This window comes from Otolemur garnettii, unplaced genomic scaffold (genome assembly GCF_000181295.1).
Source record: "Otolemur garnettii isolate 467f Iridium unplaced genomic scaffold, OtoGar3 scaffold00091, whole genome shotgun sequence".
NCBI lineage: Eukaryota > Metazoa > Chordata > Mammalia > Primates > Galagidae > Otolemur > Otolemur garnettii.
In genome coordinates this window covers 6,866,541-6,875,098 of record NW_003852486.1, presented here as the reverse complement: position 1 = coordinate 6,875,098, position 8,558 = coordinate 6,866,541, and the positions used below count along the sequence as shown (strand labels likewise).

General features: G+C 40.8%; 2 pseudogenes across 1 annotated transcript; both read right to left on the bottom strand.

Moving 5' to 3' along the window:
• Positions 1-1,783: 1,783 nt before the first annotated feature.
• On the bottom strand, positions 1,784-5,436 carry LOC105887519 (annotated as a pseudogene).
• Positions 1,865-2,794, bottom strand: LOC100946856 (annotated as a pseudogene). The gene has a single exon (XR_001161509.2). The product of XR_001161509.2 is annotated as a 40S ribosomal protein SA pseudogene (transcript).
• Positions 5,437-8,558: the final 3,122 nt, after the last annotated feature.

The window sequence follows — 8,558 nt, the reverse complement described above, 5'->3', positions numbered from 1 at the left end:
TTTGCATTCTTATTCTATATATACTGGAAGTCCTACTAATTGCAAGAAGGCAAGATAATGAAAGTGTTAGAAAGTAAGAAATAAAAATGCACTTCCTCAGCAGTTTAAAATATTTTCTTCAAATATCACCTTCACTGTGAATCCATACTTGGAGATCCAATTTCCTATTGCACCCAATCCATCGTGGTTTCCCTACCTCATCACATACAGAATGTGCTAATTACAAAATAGATGAGTTGCTCATTGGCTATTTCCATCAATTACAATGTAGGTTTCATGAGGAAAAATTACCTTTTATGTTTTGTACACTGATACATCTGTCCCATATGCTTTGAAACATGACTGAAACATGTAAGGCATAAAAAAAATTGTTGAAATACCCAACAAATACAAGAACACAGATTTAATGTTCTTTTGCACCATCCTGAAAACTCTGCTACTCTACTGACTCACTGTCTCTTCCTTCAATTTTGCTGCCCTTTGTGCTCACAGGAATAGAAAGGTATCAAATTTTGGAGATAAATTATTTAAATTCATTAAAAATTTTAGGTAGACATGTACTTAGTTTTCCTCTCTCGCTTATTATAATATATCTCTGTGTCTTGTGCTTATCTTCCATTGGGATTTTGTTTATTTCAGAAGTTGGTTTTCTTACCTCTTTCTGCCATCCAGAAAGAGGTGACAATAAAGTCACCCAAACCCAATAAAGTTTGTCTTTATTACTCATTTTTAATAGCTGTCAGAAGCTGACAACACCCACACATATTCTCAGAGGTAATCTCAACTCTCCATGCAGACACTGTCACTGCAATTACTGGTGAAAAGATAATTACCTCCCACTGAGATGAGATCACAGAATCCCAAACCTTTATCTCAGACTGAGATGATCCTGACACACTGGCACAAATGCTGTCCTGGTATCCACTGTCCACTAAGCAACTCCACATTTGGTAAGTAGCTTTTCTCTTCAAATAAGTATCCAATATTTAGGGAAAAAAATTATCTTAAGAAATTCAGAAGGGCTCGGCACCTATGGCTAAAGTGGCTAAAGCACCAGCCACCTACACCTGAGCTGGCGGGTTCAAATCCAGCCTGGCCTGCCAAACAACAATGACGGCTGCAACCAAAAAATAGCCGGGTGCTGTGGCAGGGGCCTGTGGTCCCAGCTACTTGGGAGGTGGAGGCAGGAGACTCGCCTGAGCCCAGGGGTTGGAGGTTGCTGTGAGCTATGATGCCACTGCATTCTACCCAGGGTGACAGATTGAAGCTCTGTCTCAAAAAAAAAAAAAGAAAGAAAGAAAGAAAGAAATTCAGAAGTAACCTTTTTTAAAAAATCAGACTTCTGAGGCTATTCTTGAAAAGAATTAAAATAATAATTAGGTGATAGCTAGCCAGATAGGTAGATAAGGAGACAGATTCTCAAATAGATGCAACAAACACATATTAATAATGAAGGGGCTTCTGGAGTGTTCCACAGCCACATCTCTGCTGTTGTCTAAGTGCTGCACCTGTCTGGCATCTCCTTCCTCTTCTCCCAATTAAATTCTCTCTGAAATATCTAATTGTTTTTTGACAATAAAAGGAGGTTTTTTTAAATTCTAAGGTATAACTAGATAAGTAGATTTGTTTACAACCACTCTTATGAAATACTTTTTAAAAAAACATAAGCAACTTCTTTGCATATAGCATACATATACCTCAACTATGATGACTTAATTTTTGGTCAATAATGTACATGATTAGACAGAAATAGGCAAGCTCACACTGGTAGACTATCCAATATTCAATCAAAACTCTGTTTGTGGCCCCTTCTTCTTGATTGATTTCTTTTTTTTTTTTAAACTGATGTTTATTTTCGTCCAACTTTATTTCCATCTTAAGATCTTGTGGAAGAACAGCTTAAGACCACTCAGTGGTGGTTCCTACCCATTCAGTGGCCTGAGCAGTGGGAGCTGCAGACCAGTCTTCAGTGGCAGGCTGGGCACTCCAGTCTTCAATGGGGAACTGCTGGATAGGGACAGAGGGCACCTACATGCCTTCTGACCAGTCTGCAACCTCTGGTTGCGTAGCAGTAAACTCAGGAGCTGGAGCGGTCCATTCACCCTAAAATTCCTCCTTGGTCACAGCTTTCTCAGCAGCAGCCTGCTCTTCCTTTTCAATCTCTTCAGGATCTCTGTAGAAATAGAGATCTAGCATGACCTCCCACGGATGTTCATGGGAGATGGTACCACGCATGCGGAGAACTTCCCAGGCCAGCATCCACCACATCAGACCTACTGAATGAGCTCCCTTGTTGCATGGGATGGCGATGTCCACATAACACAGAGGAGAATCTGTGTTACACAGAGCAATGGTAGGCAGGTTAACATAAGATGCCTCTGTGAGAGGTTGGTGGTCTGCCCTGGGATCAGTAACCATTAGAAGACAAGGTTCCCGGAAGGCTGCCTGGATCTGGTTAGTGAAGATTCCAGGAGTGAAGCAGCCAGCAATAGGAGTGGCTCCAGTGGCAGCAGCAAACTTCAGCACAGCTCGCTGGCCAGTATTCGTGGAGGATATGACACTGGCATCAGCAGGGTTTTCAATGGCAACAATGGCCATGGCTGCAAAAAGAAGTTTTTCCCAGGTCCTCTTCAGATTTATGATGTAGATGTCATCACTTTTCCTTTTGTAGATGTCCTGTTCCATTTAGAAGTCAAGGTTGGTGCCACCTAAGTGGGTTCCTGCTGCAAGGAATTTGAGGACATCCTCCTCCTTCATCTGCAGGACATCAAGGGCTTCGGACATTGTGGAAATTTCCCTTTAAGTTAGGGTGGGAATCCAGAACAACGCTGTATGGGCCCTCCCTGAGCGGCGCGGAAAAGCTCTTAATCGATTTCTATTCCCACTTTGTCTTCTACCATCTTGTCGACTTCTTGAGCGACTCTCCTGTCGATTCTGTCTACCAGACCAGTCACCAGATCGACCACCTGACCGACCTGACCTGTCCGACCAGCCACCTGACCAGCCACTCCTCTGTCTGAAATTAGAAGATATGTTTCCATCATAATATTCAATTTCGGGTAGTTTGGCTGGCACTGAGACTATCCAGTCTGAATCATGCCACTCTACCTGTAACCCTTCTGTAACTGAGTGTATGGGTGTTCAAAGCCACCCATATTTCCTTTTAGGAGGCACATTCTGGTAATCTGGGACACAGCATTACTACTCAGCTTTCCGTTAAGTTCTTTCCAAGCACAGCTGACATCCTGTATTTCCTCTAGGCTTTCCAAAGTTATGATCACAAACCCCTTATCAGAGGTGACTAAAGATCATGGTTCAAGGTTTGATGCACCAGAATTGTGGGCTAATGCTGCAGCCAATGCATCCACTGCCCCCTTCTCTTCTATCAGTCTCTGAACTGATGACTGGAAAAAAATCAACAGCAGCATAAGAAACTGAAGCCAGAGACCTGATGACATCCATGCTTTTAGATTTAACTAAATACACTGTAGAAGGAACACCTACATGTTTAAAAGTAATTCTTGTTTTTGTTCCACATACCTTAGTTGACCTCTTTCTCTTGGTTGATAAAAACATATACATATCCCTGTCCGGCCAGATCTACCTGTGCATCCAGAGTGGTGATGTAGGACTCAGCATCCTGAGGAGAACTTTTAATCACCAGGTCAACTTCAAGAATGTCTCAAACACAGGCAGCCACATTGGTTGCCACCAAAACTTTAAAACTACCTTCTCTTAGCTTGGTGCCTATAGCTCAAGTGGCTAAGGTGCCAGGCACATAGACCAGAGCTGGCGGGTTCGAATCCAGCCCAGGCCTGCCAAACTACAATAACAACTACAACCAAAAAATAGCTGGGTGTTGTGGCAGGTTCCTGTAGTTCCAGCTACTTGGGAGGCTGAGGGAAGAGAATCACTTAAGCTCAAGAGTTGGAGATTGCTGTGAGCTGTGATGCCACAGCACTCTACCCAGGGCGACAGCTTGAGGATCTGTCTCAAAAAAAAAGAAAAGAAAACTACCTTCTCTGAAACCTTTCAGTGTAATTTCTCTTTGTGATTGTGCAATGTCTCAATGTAAACACTGGGCATTCTGTTTTATGTGTGGATTCATGGCCATTTCAGTTACATTCTTCTTGACCTCACACAAAATAATAGCCCTTCCTTCAGACCCACTGTAGACTTGAAGGGCATCTCCAATAACTGCTGGCCTCTGAGACCAATGACACTGGATGGCCAAATGTTCCACAGTAGTTGCAGCCTTTTGAGTCATTTTTCCAACAAGGTCAACTTGTTCATATCTGGATTTCATGTACTTTTTTGCAACTTTGTATACTCACTGTGGGCAAGTTGCAGAAAAAAGTAAAGTCTGAGGATTGTCTTCAGAATCAATTTTGTAGGATTCACGAATAATATCTTCACCTTGCTCAGCAAAACCTAAATCTAACATCTGATCCACTTTGTCAAGTACACAATGGCGCAGTTTAGAAAGATCCAATCAGTCACTCTGCAAATGGTCTTCAGTATAACCAGGGATCCCAACCAAGATGTCAATACCGTTTCAAATATGATTAATTTGGCTTTGCTATGACGTTTCACCATAAAAACATGACACACTGAGCTTTCTAGTTATATCTTTAAAGTCTTTGGCTACTTGGTTTGCCAATTCTCTTGGAGCCAAAATAAGTACCTTTGGTGAGTGGCTTTTTAAAATTGTTTCTTGATTTCTTTGGAGTCTTTCAATCAAGAGGATGGCAAAAGAGAATGTCTTTCCTGTTCCTGTCTGTGCTTGAGCTATTAAATCTTTTCCTTCATATACAGGACCAAAGGTCTTAACCTGAATAGGAAAGAGATATGTTACCCCTCTACCTTTCAAAAGCTTTATAGTTTCTTCAGAAACAGGAAAATTTGAGAAGGCTCATTCTTTCGGTTCACCTGTTAGTGTCTCCTCCTGTCTATTGTCACTTGATTTATGAGTAGAATTATCTAAGAATGATACTAGTTTTGATTTTTTCATATTCATCAATATCTCCATTTGGTAGATCTTTTCTTCTTGACTTAAGAGATTTAGAAAATTCATCTGTAAGTCTATTAAATCCTTCTTCAGCATCTCCATTTTTTAGCTTCTCTTTCATTTTAGCTTTTTGGGGCTTGGGAGCATCCAAGTCATTCACAACACCGTTTTCTCTTGTTTCTGATTTCTCATCTGAGTCATAATGGTGACTTCCTTCTATCACTCAGCATTGTGTAATGTGTTTTCATCTTACCTTGTTTAAATCTTCATAACAACCCCATAAGGGAAGTATAGGTCCATAATTCCTTATCCGAAATCCCGATATCCATAAAACTCTTTTTTGCCTCTCCTTCTTCTGGCTCTCAGACTCCTCCAAGAGTGGGTGCTTTCTGCTCCATAATGTCCCCCCAGAGGAGTTTCCCAGGCATTATTGGCCGCCTCTGCTGCCACTTCCCTACAGGAACCTACGGGGCAACAACTGCGTGAAAGGAAGAGGGGCAGGGCGGCCTTGCGTCACTTCCAGGACACCATCTAATTTATTTATTTATTTAGTAGAGACAGAGTCTCACTTTATCGCCCTCGTAGAGTGCTGTCACATCACAGCTCTCAGCAACCTCCAACTCCTAAGCTTAGGCGATTCTCTTGCCTCAGCCTCCGAGTAGCTGGGACTACAGTTGCCTGTCACAATGCCTGGCTATTTTTTTTTGTTGTTGTTACAGTTTGGCCGGCCGGGTTTGAACCTGCCACCCTAGGTATATGGGGCCAGCGCCGTACCAACTGAGCCACAGGTGCCGCCCCCATCTAATTTATTTTTAAACAGACAGATACAATTGTATATATGTGTTTTTGTCATGTATAACATGATGTTTTGAAGTATACAGACACTAACTACCCCTTACTAAACACAATGGTCCTTGGCATTCTTCCCAAAGTCTTAAGGACACAGGCAGGTAGGGAGTCATAAGATAAAGATGAGCTCCACTGTTGTAGGAAGGCAAATCAAAACCAAAAGACTCTCATACCAAGAGTACAGAGGAAGGAACTTTATTAGCTGGTGGAGACTCAGGAGGCGATAAGCTTTAAAGCACTGAGCCCCCACAAGTTGTTTTCACAAAGCTCTTTTATACTAGTCTAACAAGACATATTTGTGCTTGGTTACAGTTACAGATATTGGGGGGGGGATTTTTTTAGCTAACATGCAAACAAAATCATACAAAGTTAATATTATGTTTCTTAAGAAACTAGAATGATATTATTTGTTACACTCTTTTTTGAAGTTATTCCTGTTTAGTATTCTCTTAAATTTCTTTCTTATCTTTGGAGGCTGAGTTCCTCTGCAGCTGTTCTGCTGCATTCTCCGGACGACCAGGAAGTGTAAGATTTAGTTCTCCTTCCTCACCACCACTGGGAAGACACTTAGTATGTGTGCAATAATCTCTGTTGTGTGTGTGGGCATGTTGTTGTTTTGTTCTGGGAAGGGCATGTGGTGTTAAATGCAGCCTTTAATAGTATGTCTATGAATTTCTATCATCAAAGACTGTTAATAACATCTCTGTCAGACAAGTGAGAGGTTCCTTTATCTCTCATTTACAGAAATGAAAATTTTATGTAAAGATGCATATGGCAAACAAGATTATGAAGTGTGGACAAAGTAGGGTCTTTAATAGTCTAAACATAAAAGTGTTATGCTGAAATATAGCAGTATTTTAAAAAACCTTTAAGTCTTATTCTCACACATTATTCTGATAATCACTACCCCACAAAGGGCTAAGGCAGCAGCTCTGGAGTTATCCAGATAATATTAAATAATTATATCTATGATCAAATACCTATCTATTAATATCTATTTCCTCTCTATCTGCCGTAGTCCCTTGGCATCCATGGCCTCCTGGCTCCAGGATTTTGTGAATATTCAAATCAATCTGAGATGTTCAAGTCCCTTACATAAAATGGTATAGTGGCTCAGCGCCTGTAGCTCAGGAGCTAGGGCACCAGCCACATACTCCAGAGCTGGCGGGTTCGACTTGAGCCCCAGCCTGCCAAACAACAATGACAACAAACAAACAAACAAACAAAAAAATAGCCAGGCATTGTGGTGGGCACCTGTGGTCCCAGCTACTTGGGAGGCTGAGGTAAGAGAATTGCTTAAGCCCAAGAGTTTGAGGTTTCTGTGAGCTGTGACATCACGGCACTCTACCAAGGGTGACATAGTGAGACTCTGTCTCAAAAAAAAAAAAAAAAGGCAATAAAATACAATGAAATAGTATTAGCATATAACCTATGCATCTCCTTTTATGTATTTTATTTATTTGCTTATTTAATATATATTTAAGACATGGCACCAGCCTAGTTCACTGTAAAGTTAAACTCCAGGGCTCAAAAAATCCTCTTGCCTCAGCCTCCTGAGTAGCTGAGATGACAGACTTCACTACCACACCTGGCTAATTTTTCTATTTTTTGTAAAGAAGTGTTCTTGATTTTGCTAAGGTTGGTCTGGAATTTTTGACCTCAAAGCAATCCTCCAGTCTGAGATGTATATTTGGTGTAACTGCATGTTCTTTCAACTTGGTACAACTGGGTGCAGTTTTCTATATTCACCTAGTTCTTGTAAACAATATCATGCACAAGCAAACAAAATTCTTCATGCTCCATGTGTATGCTAATATATTGATCACAGTGGAACAAATTCACATCTTCAAAATTAGCATCATTGTAAAATTTACAGAATTTGAACACGAGATCTCTGTCTTTAATACACACAGCTGTGGGGGCCATTGTGCACTTGTACCTTCATTCATTCACCCAGTTCCCTGCAGATGGACACATAGGCAGATTGCAATGCAGGTTTCTGTGAATTGCCTTTGTACAAATAAGAAAACACTTCCATTAGTTTCTATATAAAGTGAGAAAATATGGTTGGAATGAAAATTGAAAACTATTATGTTTGGTGATGGTAAGACATTTCTTTGTGTTTCCTTTTCTACTGATTTCTCTGGCATCAATTTTAATTTACATCCTCTACATATTGATAGAATGAGTTCTGAAAAATTGAAAAAAGGGATTACCTTTCTCACTCAAAATGGATTTGGGATACTGGGGAATTTCTTTCTCCTTTGTTTTTACAGCCTTACTTTGTTCACCAGATACAAGTTGAAACCCACAAACATCTCAACCAACTATCTTTAGCCAGTTCCTTTTGGTCCTTTTCTCCAAAGGCATGCCACAGATAGTGACAACATTTGGGTGGAAATATTTTCTGGGTAATACTGGATGTAAAGTTATTTTTTATACTTACAGAGTGGCCACAGGAGTTTCCTTTAGTACTATCTGTCTCCTCAATGGATTCCAAGCCATTAAGCTTAACCCCAGTATGTATAGGTGGATGGAGCTCAGAATTAGATTCCTCAAATTTATTGGCTTCTGCTGTTTTCTCTGCTGGATCCTGCATCTCTTGATAAATACAAGTGTTCTTTTAGTAGTGAATGGTCTATTGCACAGCAGAAACCTTAGTGTGAAAACCACTTATGGGGCGGTGCCTGTGGCTCAGTGA